Source organism: Diabrotica undecimpunctata, chromosome 10 (assembly GCF_040954645.1).
Source record: "Diabrotica undecimpunctata isolate CICGRU chromosome 10, icDiaUnde3, whole genome shotgun sequence".
In the NCBI taxonomy this organism is placed as follows: Eukaryota; Metazoa; Arthropoda; class Insecta; order Coleoptera; family Chrysomelidae; genus Diabrotica; species Diabrotica undecimpunctata.
The window spans coordinates 4,412,849-4,432,207 of record NC_092812.1 but is presented as its reverse complement, the minus strand read 5'-3'; positions in this window follow the sequence as shown (position 1 = coordinate 4,432,207).

Sequence of the window (19,359 nt, the reverse complement as noted above, 5' to 3'; positions counted from 1 at the left end):
ACTCTATATTTTTTTATTTCAGCCACGCTTGGATGTCAGCTTTTTTAGAAGAAATAGTTGGAATTTTTTCCAATTTTCTGGAGTGATAAGACGCGTTGTCCAATACGATGATGGAGTTGTCTTCTAATCGGGGCAGTATATTTTTGAACCAATTTTCGAACGATTTCCCGTCCATCTCTTCATGGTAGTTCCCACTTTTTTTATTCAAACACCCACAGCCCTTCTGTAACAAAGCCATCTTCACTGCCAATGTGACAGATAATTAGTCGTTTTCCTTTTCCTGAGAATTTAAAAATTTAATTGAATTGAAAAAGCACATAAATATTTACCTGCAGGATTTTTTAACCCCGTAGAAACTCCATCTAAAAACGCTTGTTTATAAGACGTTACCGAATTGTCGACTAATACGTTAGATTTGGTGTGACCAGCGTTTAGTTAAGTCTCGTCTTAGTAGTAAATTTTACGGTTTTCATTTCTGTAGGACTTAATTTTTATCAGAAATTCTCATCTCGACCAGACAATTTCGTCCCTGTCTATCAAAATGCTGTTACGCTGACGACGTTGAAACTTAAAATCAATTTCTTTCAATAATTTAAAAAACTTGTTCTTTTGAAGTTAGGCAAAACCGGATTTTCGTTAACAACCCTCAGAACTTTGTCTATTGTGGCTATTGAATTTCGAAAAAAGAATTGATGGATTATTATTCTTATTGCTTCACTGTCAAATTCATCCAGCGAGTTAACAATACTTTTGCGATGCTTAACTGATTTTGGTGTCGACAATGTTCCCGTAGTTTCATACTCATGAGCCACATTGCGTACACTACGGCTTCATACGCATACAATAGATAAAAAGTAAAAATGTGCACTCTAAAATAAATAATGGAGAAACAATATCAGTACCTGTTCTATCTGCTTCATCATCATCTTGGTGCTACAGCCCTTAAAGGGCCTCGACCTTCTCAGGCTTTCTACGCGATTCTATTCCGTCCCTCGCTTGCATTTTCCAGTTGCCGACTCCGATCTTCTCGGCATCTTGTGTTACCCCGTCCATCCACCTTAGCTTTGGTCTATCCCGTCTTCTCATTCCCACGGGTTGCGCTTTTAGAATCTTTTTTATCATGTTTGACTCAGGGGCCCGGGCTACATGTCCTGCCCACTGCAGGCGGTTTCGCTTAATTATAGTGGTAATATCTTTACCACCAAACGTATGCTTGTAGATATTCTGCAGTTTAAAGTTATATCTACGCCTCCATATTCCGTTCTCACAGACCGCTCCGAATATCTTGCGTAGCACCTTTCTCTCAAAAATGGATAGAGCGGATTCATCTGTTTTCGTTAGCGTCCATGCCTCTGATCCATATATAAGAACGGGGACTATCAGTATTCTATACAGCCTTATACGAGTTTTTTGAGACAGACGTTTGTTAGCTTATCTACTTTTTTTACCTGCTACTCTAATAGAAAACCCACTTTTCGACATTGTAGGGTTCTCCTGCATTTCCGTTTTAATTATATTGTGGCAATTTCTATTTTTGCCCCAGGGGTAAGTTTCAACCATTTTCAGGGGTGAGAAAACATACTTTCAAAATAAGTCAGGAATTGGATACACTGACTAATTCTAAACAACCTTTGTTCCATAGAGTTTTCATCACTGAGTCAATACTTTTCGAGTTATTTGCTAGTGAATATGTTCTAATCCACAAGGAAACAAAGTTCCTGTATTTGGCTGTATACCATATATTAAAAAATTTTGAATAAAATCCTTTATAAAAAGGTATATAAAAAACCCAGTTGGGCTATGTTGAATTGACAAAACGTTTTCGGAATAAGTATTCCATCATCAGTGTCTAGTTAATACATGGATGTAGGCACTAAATATGTGGGTAAAAACCTTTTAAAAATTATTAAATAAAATTTGGTTTACATTGTCTAATTTACAGTTGAGATGTTAAAGTTACCGTTGGATTGGTAACATGGCGACATATGACTCTACATTAGTTGCGAGTCCTGAGACGGTATGTCTACGAGGACTTTGTCAAAGCAACTGAAGTTGTGCCACCTTATGTTGTTCTATAGAAGTTTGGTATGAGGTATTCTACTAAGGAACTTTTTTTTTGTTTTTGTGACATAATACGTTTGCCAATGTGCAAATTGGCAGCTGAAAGTATGGTGTCTGTGAATAATGTTATATTATTGTCAATATTGTCGGACAGTAAGAGAAAAGAATGGGCGATATCTGTTTGGGATGTGTAACTTGCCCAATCAGAATTTTTAAGTCGCCAGTAGGTTCTGGACAGAGTTTGTTCAGTATTTGGAATATTAGATGATATAATGAGAGGATAATGATTGCTGTCATAAAGGTCATCAGTCGCTTTCGAAGTTGGTGAAGGTGCTGATTTGGGATCACTAAAGCTAAGATCTGTTGAAGAGAATGTCCTAGAGGAAAAATTGAAGTGTGTACTAGAACCTGTATTTAATATGCATGAGCTCGTACATTTAATTACGTTTTCAATAGTTTTGCCTTTAGTTGACATGTGAGTGTATCCACACATGAAATTATGGGCATTGAATTCGCCTACAAAAATGTATGGTGAGGGAGCTGATAAATAATAAGGTTCAGAAGTTCTATTTTCTTAAGTGAGTCGCTGGGTGGAATATATACACTACATACAGTAAGTTTATTTGGGCACCATGTGGTTATGGCGATAGCCTCCAGTTCGGTGGTGAGAGAGAAATGAGACGAAAATGGTTCACTGGAAATAAAAATTGAAGTACCACTACCGGCTCTGTTGCAGTTAGTTCGAATATAATGATAGTCTTCAATTTTTTTTAGTTTACGAAGTTTGGATGTTTTAAAATTAGTTTCTTGTAAACATATGATTTCAGGTTGTTCTTCGGCAACTACTTTCTGGATTTTTGTTAAAATCCTTTATAAAATGTATATAAATTAAAAAACCCAAACGGGCTATGTCATGAAGACAAAACGTTTTTGGAATCCATATTTCATCATCAGTGTCCTAAAAAGTATATAACCACTTTAATTAAAAAGAACATGAAGTTTAAATTTTGATTTTGACCAAGGTTAATACAAAATGTGGAGTTTCGTTTGAAAATTCGAAGAGAGAAGTCAAACAACAATAACCGGCTTACCGATTTGTTATTAATCAGTGTTCAAGTTTTTGTTTTTTCGTGTTGCTAAATTTATCAAAACAATTTAAATAAGTTAGATTTTAAAAACTTCGCCCCCGCCATGGGGAGCGTAAAAAATAAGACGCTAGATGGTGATAGTGGAGTTATTTGTGAAAGTGATAGTTTTTCCAATATGGAAAGTACTGCTGCCGTCATGGAAATGGGAACAATAGGTGCTAAGGAGGACGAACCAAAACTATTTGACTCGATAAATCCAGATAAGTACTTGTTAAATAATTATTGCGTATATGTTGAAAAAACTAATCAGCAAAGTTTGGGTCGTTTGCATCCTATGTTTGAAGGAAATATTTTACACAAAAATCTAAAAGTACAAAACATTCAGGAAATTAAGGGAATAGGTAGAAATCGCGTTAAAGTAATATTAAATTCAATAGCAGAAGCTAATAAGTTGCTCACAAATAAAAATTTAAAAGAATTAAACTTAAAAGCTTTCATACCTAATCACCTTTTAGAGGTCAAGGGTATGATCCGAGACGTTGACACAAGTTACGACGTTGATTATTTAAAACAAAACATAAATTTAAACTCAAGGGTTGTAGACATCAGACGAATGCACAGGAAAATTGAAAAACATGGTAAAGCTGAGTATGTACCTAAGAAGACCATTGTAGTCAGCTTTGAAGGAAACATATTACCCAGCCATATATCCGTTAATTTTGTTTATTTTAATGTGGAAAAGTTTATAGGCAGGGTCACACAATGCTGTAGATGTTTGAGATTCGGACACATATCAAAACAGTGCAAAAGCAGCCAAGAACATTGTATTTTATGTGGATCTGTCAAAACCGAAGAACATAACTGTTCTGAATTTAATAAATCATGTATACATTGCAAGAGTACACAGCATACATCGATTTCCAAACTATGCCCAATTTACGAGGAACAGAAACGTATTAAAAATTTGATGATAGAACAGAAAGTATCCTTTTTAGAAGCCAAAAAGCTTTTTCAATCTTCATATTCAGAAATAACAACGAACAATCGCTTTTCTGCCTTAGCAAACTACGAGGCAGATTTCCCGAAACTACCTCAAAGTTCTGGTAATAAACATGCTTTCCAGCAGCCACAACCTACAAATTCTCAACGTTCGGATAGTAGCAGACCTATGGCACTAACCCATAACAACAAAAAACGTAAAGCCACTACTTCTCCCTCATCCCCAAACTTACAGAACCCTCCCATGTTTAACTTCCGTTTTGGACCATCACATCCTCTTCCCCAGTATCCAAAGCAATCTACCTTTCAACCCACAGAAGGTGATAATAAAGATATTGCTCAGGCAGTGACGGAGTGTGTCATTAATTTTTTAAAAAATATTCACACACTTGAGGATTTAAAATCTGTAGATAATGAGAGCATAAATCAAAAAATATTTTCAGTATTGGAGGGTACTAAAACATTGAAATAAAATTCTTAGCATATATCAAAATCAAAATTATTTATCTAAATTATGTAATTCAAATGGAACGTTTTTCTGGCAGTATTTCTTATTTAAACATTAATCCAAGATCAAAATGCACTATTAAAAAAACAAATATGAATGTTTTCACTTATTTTATTATACCACTTTTTACTTATTCGTTAGAATCAGATGTTGGAGGACATCTTCAGTAAATAAGGTTTTCCAAGGACAAACAACTCTAAGAATTTTACAATGGAACAAAAGGTCCGTTGCATCCAATAAAAATAGTTTAGTTCATTTTTTAACAGCTGAAAACATTGATATAGCGTTGTTAAGTGAAACATGGTTCAAACCAAATCAAAACTATATATTTAAAGGTTATAATATAATCCGCCAGGATAGATACGATGGATATGCCGATGTAGCAATTTTGATTAAAACTTCTATATCATTCTGTCAAGTGAATATTACTAAAAATTTCAATGATAAAATTTTAGTTTGTGGCATCTCCGTTAAATTTAACAATTTAGAATTAAGTTTCTTGTCTGTGTATAGGCCTCCTAAAGTCCATACTTCTAAAGATGATTGGAAAAATATCTTCTCTCAAGTTACATCACCTTGTATAATTGGAGGGGATATGAATGCTTATAACTCTTTATGGGGCTCACTGCACAATGATGCTGCAGGTCATCAAATCGTCAGCAGTGTCGAGGACCTAGATCTTATTATTTTGAATAATGGGGAACCCACATATCTTTCCAAATATGGTACTCAGAAATCTATGATTGACATTTCTCTCTGTACAGCTAATCTAGTCAGTAAAGTTTCCTGGTCCGTATCTTCAGATACCTTAGGGTCAAATCATTTTGCTATAACCATGAACCTTTCCACAACTAACACATCACATAAAACAATTTATCCAAAAAGCAAATGGAATATCAATAAAGCCAATTGGTCACTTTATACATCCTTAATAGAAAACATGTTTGTCAACTATAGTATCTCTTTAAACACTTACGAAAATTATAATTTTCTTATTAATTGTATTAATGAATCTGCTTCAAAATCTATCCCTCAATATAAAATTCTTAAACTCAAAAATCGTCCCCCACCACCATGGTGGGACCCTGAATGTGATATTATAATTAATGAAAGAAAAAAGGCTTTAAAAGCTTACAAACTTTCATCGAGTTTTGATAACTACTTAAAATGTCAGGAAGTTCCTGCTCGAACAAAAAAGCAGTTGAAGCAAAAAGCTAAATCCAGTTGGATCAAATGGTGCTCCAATTTAAACAAAAATACCTCTTCTAAGCAAATATGGTCACAGGCCAACAAAATGAATCGAAAACCGCAGAATAGTATAAAACCTTTCAGCAATGAAGTTTTAGATGACTTCTTTAATAAAGTTTCTCCTCCCTGGGTTCAATATTTCTCTAACCAATCCGAACAAAGTCACCAATCCAATCACTTTTTGTTGAAACCTTTCACTAAATCTGAATTAGATTTCGCTCTCAAAAATTGCAATAATACCTCCCCAGGGATTGATCAAATCAAATACCCTATGGTAATCAACCTACCAAGAGCCGCTAAAGATCTGCTGTTACAGGTATTTAATGACATCATTCAAAATAACATCGTTATTGATTCATTTAAAAACGCCATTGTGGTTCCTATCCTAAAGTCTGGTAAAGATCCAAATATTGCAAATTCATACAGACCAATATCGTTACTTTCCTGTGTTTTTAAAACTCTAGAGAGACTCATAAAATTTAAACTGGATTGGTGGTTACAAAGAAATAATTTGCTACCAGAAAATCAGTTTGGTTATAAAAGAAGCTTTGGAACACTAGATGCTCTAACAACCATTGTGGTAGATGTACAAAATACCTTAACCAGAAACAACTATTTAACAGGACTATTCTTGGATATTGAGGGAGCATACGAATCAGTTTGCTTGTCAACTTTAAGAAATAAAATGGTTAATTTATTTCATATGCCAATCGCATTCGTGGATACAATAATTGGTTTTTACACAAAGACGATCATCTATGTAAGAGATCATAATAACAAGCTAATTGGACCGCGATATAATTACCAAGGTATACCACAAGGCTCAGTTTTATCTCCAATCTTATTCAATATATACAGCTCTGACATACATAACATCCAAATAAATAACAGTTCATTCAAAATCGTACAGTATGCCGACGATTTCTGCATCTATACAGAAAACAAAAAATATGAAACCTGTTACAAAGCCTTAGCAAAGTATGTGAATCCCTTTTTTCATGGTTCTTAGAGAATGGTCTCAATTTATCTATAGAAAAATCAGTAGTAACTATCTTCACAAGACACAACATTCCTTCAAATGAAAATATCATTCTGAACGATCAATGTTTTAAGCTTCAAAATCATGTCAAATATCTAGGCCTTATTTTGGATAAGAAGTTAACTTGGAGACAACACATAGAGTACATGCTTGATAGATGTAACAAAGGCAGCAATTTCCTCAGAATGACAACTAAAACGTGGTGGGGTTGCGATGTAGAAACATCATTGTTGTTTTATCGCGCATATATACGATCTATTCTAGATTACGGTGCTACTCTTTATGGTTCCGCCTCTAAGAACCTTTTAAGAAAAATCGACACGTTTCAAAATTCTATTATGAGGGTATGTTTGGGTGCTATGAGATCAACCCCTATACTGAAAAATCAGTAGTAACTATCTTCACAAGACCCAACATTCCTTCAAATGAAAATATCATTCTGAACGATCAATGTTTTAAGCTTCAAAATCATGTCAAATATCTAGGCCTTATTTTGGATAAGAAGTTAACTTGGAGACAACACATAGAGTACATGCTTGATAGATGTAACAAAGGCAGCAATTTCCTCAGAATGACAACTAAAACGTGGTGGGGTTGCGATGTAGAAACATCATTGTTGTTTTATCGCGCATATATACGATCTATTCTAGATTACGGTGCTACTCTTTATGGTTCCGCCTCTAAGAACCTTTTAAGAAAAATCGACACGTTTCAAAATTCTATTATGAGGGTATGTTTGGGTGCTATGAGATCAACCCCTATACAACCCTTATATGTTGAAGCCGCTGAGCTACCCCTGGAAAATAGAAGAAATTTTTTAAGTGAAAAAAGCCTTCTTAAAATTCTATTAACTAACTCCCAGTTATTTTCAAGCGTCCGTCAACTTAACGAGTCAGATCTTACAAACAAATATTGGGAGAAAAAACCTTCCCCGCCTTTATGCATGGCATTACAGAATAATCCTATTTTTTTCAAGAAATTGGACACGGTTGACAGAAGCTTAGACTACTATTCTTTATTCCACAGAACTCAGGTTATAATACCCACTTATAGTGAGAACACCATTATGAGTAGCAATCTTCTAATATCTCTACTGCAGGATTATAGGGAAGCCACAGTAATATACACGGACGCATCAAAAACAACAGAAGGGACTGGATGCGCATACTTTTTACCTGCTACAAACGTAGAATTCAAGTATAAACTACCATATGAATTTTCAATCTTTTCAGCGGAATCAATAGCTATACTTGAAGCTCTAAAATATGTTAAAAACACCTGTAATAGACATATCTTAATTCTGTCAGATTGCCTTTCAGTTTTGCAGAGCATAAAAAACATTGAATTACCCTCAACATTTAGCAACCCCTACATATTTGAAATAAAAGACAGATTGTATCATTTATCATCGACTGGAGTCAACATAAAATTTATTTGGGTCAAAGCACATATTGGTCTCAAACACAATGAATATGTAGATCACTTGGCTAAAATGAGTGTAACAACTGGCTCTACGTTGAAATATATGCTTAACACATCAGATGTTACTACGATTTTCAAAAAAAAATCAGCAACTTAGATGGAAAGAGCAATGGAAACATTACTGTTCTACAAACCATAAAAGGTATACCTCTTTACAACCAACTCTACCTCAAACAACCTGGTTTCAGAATTTCAAAGCTCCTCGTAAATATATTACTACTATAAATCGAATACGCTTTGGACATGCATGCTACCCATGCCATTTATTTAAAATTAAAGTCATCGATGATGATAGTTGCAAACATTGCGGCAAGCTAGGTGACCTCGATCACATCTTCTTTGAATGTCCTAAATTTATTCAGCATTCAAACTCCCTGTATACAAAATTAACTAAATGCAATACATACGCTCCATATAATATACAGTCTTTGTTAGCCATAGGTTCTGTAACAATATATAATTTAATTATAGAATTTTTGTCAGACACATGCATAGCTTTATAAATCTGGTACTCGTTCATGAAAATTTTCATGAGCGTGTATAGGATTAGACTTGTACCCTTTGTTTATCCTATATGTAACAATACCTTATCCGTGGTCCAGTATTGTTTGTCTGTTAAAATAAATGTCTTGACGGACCCCTAGACGAGAAGCGAGTGTCCTTGTATTTTCCTTCGACGTGTTCTTCTATTAATTATTCGTCTATTTCGTTTTAGGGATATCGCTGTGCATTTGTCTGAGAGAAATAATCTGTACTTATCTGTGTATACTTTTTTAAGAAATATATTATAACCTTTCGAGACTGGCTGAATGACGAAAGTCAATGCCACAAAAAAAAATACAAAATGTGGTTAATACTTACTAGGTGTACATCTTTTGAGCCACTAAATATCTGGGTAAAAACACGTTAAAAGTTATATGTTACAATTTAGTTTACATTATTTAGTCTTATATATTAGGATGTTAAAGTTACCAGTGGATATGATCACATGGCAACGTATGACTCCACATGAAGTTGCTGGTCCTGAGACGAAGTGTCTACGAGGGCTTGATGATAGCAACTGATTTGAATGACAAAATTAACATGTTAGGACGGAAGTCCGAACAAAGCAGTCGGTGTAACATAATGTCTGTGTCTAAATATGACAGAAGCCAGCAATATTTAAAAATTGAATAAGTTAAAATTAAAATATTATAACAGTAGCAACCATCAATGTTCTTCTTCTTCTTCCTACTTTATAAATAGGCAAAATGCCTGTTTTACTTCGGTTTTTAGCCTCAATTGACGTTGTCTGACCATCTTTTCCTCGGTCGTCGAAATGATCTTCTTCCATTTGGCGATTTGTATCTTGCTATTCGTATTATTCTATTTTCTGTCATTCTTTCGATGTGTTGATTCCATTCCACTTTTCTTCTTTTGGTCCACGCGTTTATTTCCTCTATACAACATCTCGCTCGTATTTTCTCACTTGTTACTGTGTCTCTTAGAGTTTGGTTTGTTATTTTTCGTAAGACTTTCATTTCTGTTGTTTCAGTAGTCTTTGTGTTTTCGCCGTATCTACTCTTGTTTCTGCTGTGTACGTCATTATCGGTCTTATTGTTGATTTATATATCCTAGTTTTCGTTTCCGTTGTAAGGTATTTGTTGCTCCAGATTGTGTTGTTGAGACATCCTGCTGCTCTGTTTGCCATGTTCACTTGTTTTTGTACTTTTTCTTCCACTTTTCCGTAGCTTGACAGTTTTATTCTCAAGTATTTAGTTTCCATCACTTGTTCTATTATTTTGTTATTTACGACTAGTTTACATCGTCTTGGTTCCGCTGATATCACTATCGCTTTAGTTTTCTCTGTTCAGATCTCCATGTTGTATATGAGCGCCGTATCTTCAAATTCTTTACAACCATCAATGTTGTAGTTTTAAATTGTGAAATTTTGTCCTGAATTTATGTTAAGAACATAAAAAATGTGTTTTATTGATTAATATATATGGAATGAATTGTGATGAAAAATTGTGTGGGTACTGATAGGCAACCAACTATACATAGGTCTAATAAATTGGTGTGAAATAAGGATTTTAATAAAAGGCCCTTTATGTTTTGCAACATTTGGTACCTGGAAAATGCAAAATAGACATATGTGGGAAGTTGGACTCTTGAAACTTTATTGTTGATGGGTGAAATAGGAAATAATATTTTTGAAAATACTATTAAGTGAATACAATAAAATACTTTGGTAATATAGTGTTCATGTGGTATATAACTTATAACTTGAGCATAGAAGGCCCTATATGTTAAAAATAACATTTGATACCTGGTAAATATAAAAGAATTCTTAAGTTTATGAACAGAAATAACTGATCAGTACCCACACAATTATTCACTACAATTCATTCCACGTACATTAATCAATAAAACACTTTTCTCTATGTTCTTAACATAAATTCAGAACAAATTTATAATTTAAAACTACAACATTGATGGTTGCTACTGTTATATTATTTTAATTTTAACTTATTCAATTTTTAAATATTGCTCGCTTCTGTCATATTTAGACACAGACATTTTACAAGTTACACTGACTGCTTTGTTCGGACTTCCGTCCTAAAATGTCAATTTTGTCAATCAAATCATCAAGTCCTCGTAGACACTTCGTCTCAGGACCAACAACTTCATGTGGAGTCGTATGTTGCCATGATATCATATCCACTGGTAAATTTAACATCCTAATATATAAGACTAAATAATGTAACTAAACTAAATTGTAACATATAACTTTTAACGGGTTTTTACCCAGATATTTAGTGGCTCAAAACATGTACACCTAGTAAGTATTACCCACATTTTGTATTAACCTTGGTCAAAATTTAAACTTTACGTTCTTTTTAATTAAAGTGGTTATATACTTTTTAGGACACTGATGATGGAATATGACTTCCAAAAACGTTTTGTTTTCATGACATAGCCCGTTTGGGTTTTTTAAGTTATATACCTTTTATAAAGGATTTTAACAAAAATCCAGCAAGTAGTTGCCAATTTGTGTATTATAAACAGACTTCAAAATGTTTAGATTATCAATCTCAGAGAAGCAAAAATATTAAGAATGTTTTTCGGTTTTTTTATATGATATGTTTTACTAAGTTGATACCATATGAAAAACTTTTTTATTATTAATTTTACGAAAAAAAATTATTCTTTCTAAAAAGTTTTACATGTTCTTAAATCTAAAATACAATTATCAGATACTAAATTTTATTAATGGTATACGAGGTATGTCACAAAATATGAAATCCGCTCAAGAGTAAAGTTTATATTTCACAATATCGAAAATGGTTATTAAGAAAAGTTAATCAAAACTAAAAACTACGTTTAAATATACAATTACATACATTTACATTAAAATAATAAGTTTTGGTATTTTATACTAATTTTTTTATTTTGAATGAAGATTTTTATGTCTTGTGATCAAGAAACACATGAAAACCTGATCGTTTCTAAATATTTTCCACCAATTTTTCAATTTAAACACGTAATGAATGCACGTGCATTTACTTTGCAAATAGAAGCATACATAACTAGTGTAACTAACATAACATTATTACTGGAAATAAATAGATATTTATTTTTCCCTGATTCTACTAATACCTCAACATATCTACATTTTTGTCTACAATATTTGCAACTTAACTGTAGTTACGTGAAATCTAGGATGCACTGATAAACATATGATTTGTTTGTAGCAAGATATGTTTGACATTTACATTCAAAACATCAGTTCTATTTAGTTACGTGAAATCTAGAATACACTGATAAACATATGATTTGAAAAAAATTTAGTAGAACTGCCTGCAACATTAAGTACAGAAAATAAAATTGAAATTGTTTTGATTGTGGAATAACAATATAAAACATATAGAGAAGCTGCTATTATTTTTAATAATAGAGATCCCAATAAAAATATTATTTATTTCACCATTACGACAATAGTAAATAAATTTAAGAGTACTGGAAGTATAAAAGATAATTTTAATGAAAAACTCAAAAACCTGGTTGTCCATGAAAATACACAGTTTGAAATAATGTTGTCTGTGATAGAAAATTAAAACTCTCATTTCGCAAGAGGAAATCGTTAATGCAATAAACTGTAAGCGAAACCGCCTGCAGTGGGCAGGACATGTAGCCTGGGCCCCTGAGTCAAACATGATAAAAAAGATTCTAACAGCGCAACCCGTGGGAGTGAGAAGACGGGATAGACCAAAGCTGAGGTGGATGGACGAAGTAACACAAGATGCCGACAAGATCGGGGTCGGCAACTGGAAAATGCAAGCGAGGGACAGAATAGAATGGCGTAGAAAGCTTGAGAAGGTCGAGGTCCTTGGTCGAGCACCAAGATGATGATGATGAATAAAGTGTAAATAAAAATACAACATCAAGAATTTTGAAACTAAATAAATACAAGCCATTTAGGCCAAAAATCATTCACACATTGAAAGAAAGGGATTTTGATAGGCGCTTTGTTTTTTGGTGTCTCGTCCAAGGGTAGTTAGAAGAGGACCTATGTTCCTATTGGCAAAATAAATGCACATGCCGTGGGCTTAAAGCTAACACTGACCAAGTCTTAAATATCAATTTTCAGTAAATGCACTTTTAAGCTGACCAGAAATGAATAAATTATAATTACCAAAAATATGTTTGTTTAATACAAGTTTAATTTATACTGTTATTTGTTTTATAATTTGATCTTTTAATTTAACCGTCAAATAAAATAAAAAATTGCAATTGTTCTTTTCTTTTGTTAAAAAAGTGACTTGGTCATTTTTTACTGATTTTAAAAATCTTTAAATCGTACTTGTAATCGTACTTTAAATCAAACAATAAAATTACTAATTATTGGTTTTAACAAGGACCACGTGCTTAAAACTGCTTTACTTATTTAGTTACGGGGCATCTGTAAACCAGACAAATACTTTTGTTACAAAAACTGTATTAATCATAAAGAATTTCAAAAAACAAAAAAATAATTAATAAAATGAACCACTATATCCGAGTTTGATTCTGTGTCACTTTCACCTACTGTGGGTTCCAGGACGGCATTCCCCTTTTTCTTGTCAACTGGTAGGGCTTGGTACCAAGCGTGATATTCTGGACGAATATCATTTTTGTGCAAAGCCTCAACAGGCTATTTTTTTCTTCTTCTCGGAAATGCCTAACTTTCCTGTGTATCATTTTGGTCGTCCTCTTCCAAAAACATTAATCCTTTTAAATGCTATTTGGCTATAGTCATGTTTAAAGAGAATTCTTCCCGGATTTTTCTTCTCATAACGCATAACTTTTATTTTCATCCACGACACCATATTTCCATCCTCGTCTTTTAATCTGTTCTTCACGAAGGAACTTGCCAGTGATTTTAAATCTAAAAAATTTGCAAACCTGAGCTCTTTACACTGATAAGGCCGACTTTTCTTATTTTTAAGTCGCTTAGAGCGAGCCAACCGGAACACATTAAGTAGATCATTCATAGTAAAATAGCAACAGCTTTTCTAGCAGACTCAATGGCGCTGTGCATTGAGTCTACCTCCATGTAGGAGTGTCCTTTTTCCCAAAAGTTATGTTGTATGCTTGATAAATGCGTATTTTTTACCAAGTATAGAAATAATGCAGCTATGTACTGATTGCGGTTTTGACCGCTGCAGGTATCTGAATACAAGCTTATTTCTGTCACGTCCCTTGGAATTGTTTTTTCCCATTCAAATAATGCGGTTCCAATATCAGAACTCCCTCGTTGACGGTTGATCTCCGTCCACGCATAGCAGTATGCGTTATTTGGTATCGCTGCTTCGTAGACAGTCAAGTTATATCCACATAATTTCATACTATATTAAAACGGGGATGTATCGGACAAAGGAATTTGCAAAACGCTTTGTAGATCAAAAGTAATACTAATAAAATGGTTATCATTTAAGGATCGTAACTTATCCTGAATCTTGGCAGCATTTGCTTCATCCAGCCGACGTATGTGTTCTTGGTAATCTTCTATTGTTATAAGTTTATTTTTAAATTGTGCACAAGTAGAACATTGATCTTTTTTAGGCTTGAAAAAAGCCAAATTATATTTACTACAAAAAATGCGTCGATACGTCGCTTCAGACACCTTTACTTCGTTCTTGCTGTCACATACTTCGGAGTTTAAATGATACATTTTTGTGATTGATAAGCTAGGATCTTAGTATTTCCGGTTGTTAGATTTCCTACAATAATGGGATTCAAGAGTAGGGAAACTGTCAAAATGTTTTTAAGTTTCTCTTCTAGCTCCTGGGGTGTTTTATTGTCTTGTGCTTTACGACCCCGTTGGTCTGGTAAGTTAAATGAACCATGTTCGTTTATTCCAGCAGAGACATGGTCAACGGGTCCATGACTTATACTTAGAGTTTTCAAATAAAAATTTTTGCAGACACGGACTTCTTGATCATCTTTTTTTAAAAAATATGACCTGGTAGCTAGTTTTAAAGGCCTTGTTTCTGTGCGAGGCTTTCTACACTTAGGTTAAACTGATTTCACACAAGCCAATATGAAGTATTTTTGTCTATCATGATTTTTTAATTGCCAGTAGTTAGCACACAATTTTTTTCTATCTTCCAAACTAAATTTGTGTGTACATTGATACTTGAAGAGGTCGCAATCGATATCTTTAGGAGTTTTCGCCGGCCTCATTTTTTTGTGGATTTAATAAGGTTCGCCCAAAGACCTTTTTCTTTTATTTATGCTTTTTTTACATTGATCAGGGCATGCTTTTCTCCATCTGGCTTTTTGTTTAGTTGCAATAGTTGTAGTGGTAAGTGCATTGTTGATTTGAAGTGCAGCTTAGAGGCAGCATCTAAGCTGCCTCCTTTAAAATCTATTACGCTTGTTGGTGAGTGCGTATCCTCAAGATAGCTTTCATTGGGATATTTAGTGCAAAGAATACGTTGTGTGTCCGATGTCGATGGTAGATTATTAGTAACTGGAGTGCTTCAAAGCCCATTTGTTCCTTTTACCATGAGGTCACATTTTATAACTGTAAGAAGAAAAGTAAAAGTACCTAATTCATGCAAACCATTTAAAACTTAAGTTACGTGTACGCAATACACGCTTTTAACGCACTAAAGTATTTTATTTACCTTTCGATTCTGTTAAGGGAAAAGCCGAAATATTAATATTTATAGGTGCATTCTCTGTTATGTTGGAGTTAAATTTTTCGGTATATAGTACAACATTATTTGATCCTTCGATTTTGCTTATTATGCCATCAATATATACGGGCCCTAGAATAAAATAATTTTATTCACTAACCTAACCTGTAAAATATACAAACTTAACATACTTTATAAGTAACTTATTATACCGATTTAAAACTTACCTTCGGCATCAATATGAACTACACTCGTTGATGCTTTTAATGCCAAATTGGCAATGTGTCGAGATCTAGCACTCATTATAATAAGCTTATTTCAAATAAAAATAAACAAGAACTGCAAACAGTACATTACTGACTAAGTATAGCAGTGTCATCTGTCAAAACTAAATCCTCGTCTGCCAAAAGTGACCATGTCCACTTGGTCAGATTTAAATCCGATGTGATATAACTAAAAGTGACTAAGTAGAGATGGTCAATTTGGGCTTACGTTAATTTCTCTTTTTGAAAACTTGGTCATTAAAAACATAATAAAAGGCACCTATTTTCGTGGCGTTGGGGACTTGGTCAGTTTTTGCTTACAAAGATATTAGATTTTTAAGTTGATTGGTCACAAAAACACAAAATGTCAATTTTGGACTTGGTCAGTTTTAGCTTTAAGCCCACGATGCATTCATTACATGTTTAAAATGCAAAATTGTTAGAAAACATTTAGAAACGATGCAGTTATCATGTATTTCTTAATCACGTGCTCATAAAGGGCACAATCTTTGGAAAAGAATTTTACAAGACTAAAAACAAAAACCCCTCTATTAAAAAAATCGCATGTTGTGTATGAAATTCCCAGCTCGAATTGTGATGGAGTATATATTGGAAAAATCAGTTAGCTACTTAACTCAATAATACGTTCCCACAAATATGACAAAAAAAACTCAACCGCCCTCACAAAATATTAAAACGAAAAGAAGCATAAATTTGATTTTGACAAAACTAAGATCCTAAAAAATGTACATAACAGGAAGAAGAGGGAGCTTCTAGAGTCTATACAAATCAAAACGAATAATAACGTATAATAAGTGTAATATTATACTCTTATTCTTGCGAAGAGATAACTGTTTGAATTCATCAAAAAAAAAAAAAAAATTAGTATCATTTAAATTACACTATTAAGGTAAAAGTAACATAAAGTAGTGGCTCCCATTGCTGACAATATCCCAATAAGTGACACCAGAATTTGTTAATTGTGTACTAAGACTATTTGAAACAGTTCAGTCTATAGTATTGGCGGTGTTTGCTTTCTTGGGTAATAGTTTGAATATGTTGGCATTAATGCGCCGATAAAATTAATTTTAAGGTTTGTGACATTGACTACTTTTATAAGTGACGCAAAAGTGCACGTTTTGCCGAAAGTACTAAGCAAAAACGCTAAGAAAATAGTTGATATAAATTGGGTGTGTGACGCTAATGTATATTTAAAGGGTAAGTCTTTTAGTAGGGCCTGCGTAGCGCAAGCGGTAGGATTCTTGCCTCGCACGCCGGTGGTCCGGAGTTCGAATCCTACCGCCGGCCAAGAACAACTAGACATTTTAAAAAAAAAATGTCTATAGGCTCCAGGTCGACTCAGCTTGAATAAAATGGGTACCTTGGGTAAAACCAGGGGTAATAATAGGCGGTTGAAGCGTAGCACTCGCCATGTTACCTTCCTTGTATACCGTAGGCCCTAGATATAGCAGACTAACCTGCTATACTCCCAAAGCCGCGAAGCGGTATAAAACGGGAGACTATTATATTATAAGTCTTTTAGTGTAGATCAATTTAACAGTAATATAAAGGTACGTATTTGTTGTTAAAATTACCTTATGTTAATAAATAGGGCTATATAGGGGGTGTCAGTTAATGACACAAGATCCCAGCGAGTATCCAGTAAGTGACACTAGTGTCAGCTATCGGGTTTCAGATGTTTTTATACTTTGAATGAATATTTAAGTAGGAAGCACGTAAATATCCCTTTAAATGCAACCAAAATTTTTTAATTTTATATTGTACCCATAGCTAATACCTATGTATAATACTGGTTACTAACATATGTCAGCTAGTGGTTCCAAATAATATTTGTTTAATAATTTAGTTTTTTTTTTGTATTTCAGTTGACAATGCCGAAGAAATATTCTAATGAGAGATTACGTCAAGCCCTGGCAGCTATTGACAACGGAATATCTGTTGCCACAACAAGCAAAAAATATGGGATCTCAAGAACTACATTAATATATAAAAAAATTCGAGTTCTTATACGCAAGGGAGATTCCACAGTCTACAGCCATCTACCAAATGACGAGAAAGGGTGCCTTACTGTTCTTATGACAGCAAACGCAGTAGAAAACATTGCCCCAGGCATGGTGATGTTTGCTTATGAAAGAATTTTACCAGGTATATCTGCTTCTATGCCAAAATGTTTTGCAATTTGTAAAAGTGAAAGTGGATGGATGACCGCGGAAACTTTCTATAACTATATAACAAATACGTTTTTTATCCTTGGGCTGCGGAAAATGAAATAGAGTTTCCAATTAAATTTTTCGCTGATGGACATTCTAGTCACTTGACTTTGCCTCTTAATGATTTCTGTACTGAAAGAAAAATTATTCTTATTGCATTGCATTCTAATTCGACATATAATATGCAGCCGATGAATAACTACAAATATCTGAGAACCTGGGTAAATGAAAACAATAACCAAGGTAGAGAAATAAGGACACGCATTGAAATTGCAAGACAAGCATTTATAAAAATGAAAACAATGTTTGACAATTGAGACCTTCCTCTGGATCTGGGGATAAGAGCCTTAAGATGCTACGTCTTCTCGACTTTGTTGTATGGAATGAAAAGCTGGACACTAAATATGGATAACATAAAGAAGTTGGAATCATTTGAGATGTGGTGTTATAGAAGGATTTTGAAAATACCATGGCCCCAACGAGTTACAAAAGTGTTAAGAAGGCTACAAAAGGATTGCGAGGTCAGAAAGCACATCAAACCAAGAAAGCTGGAATATTTAGGCCATATTACCATAGGTGCGAAATATGAGATATTAAGGCTCACAATGCAAGGTAAAATCAAGGGTAAAAGATCCATAGGAAGACGAAGAATTTCCTGGCTAAGAAACCTAAGAGAGTGGTATAGTTGCAGCTCAGTAGATCTTTTTAGAGCAGCCGCCAACAAGGTACGGATAGCTGTGTTGATAGCCAACCTCCGATAGGAGAAGAAACTACAAGAAAAAGAAGGATGTAGCAGTTTTTAGACCCCTAAAAATTTGCTGGAGAATAGAAGTAGACAATTGGAGGATACAAAACAATGGTTCAAAAATAAAGAAGAAGAATTTGCAACCAGTTTAGCAAAAGCCATAAAGAATTCCATTACTCCGAAAATTATATTGAATGGTTTTCGTGCTCCCGATTTGTGCCCATTCAACGCCGATGCAATCGACTACCATAAATATTTCAAGTAAAATAATACAGAAATTCACAACAATCCATGCCCCGGGGAAGAAAATCCACAAGAAAAAACATTTCAACAAATGTTAGAGATCTACATTGACTCGGATACGTGGAACGAAAATATACAACATTTAAGTGTTTTTTAAGTTTGGCTGAAGATCAAAAATGAAAAACAACTTAACACATTTATCGTTCCCAAATGAAATGACTCTGAAACCCCAACAACAGAAGAAGACCGTTCAGATAACAAGAAGAACAGCATTGATAAATGCAATTCA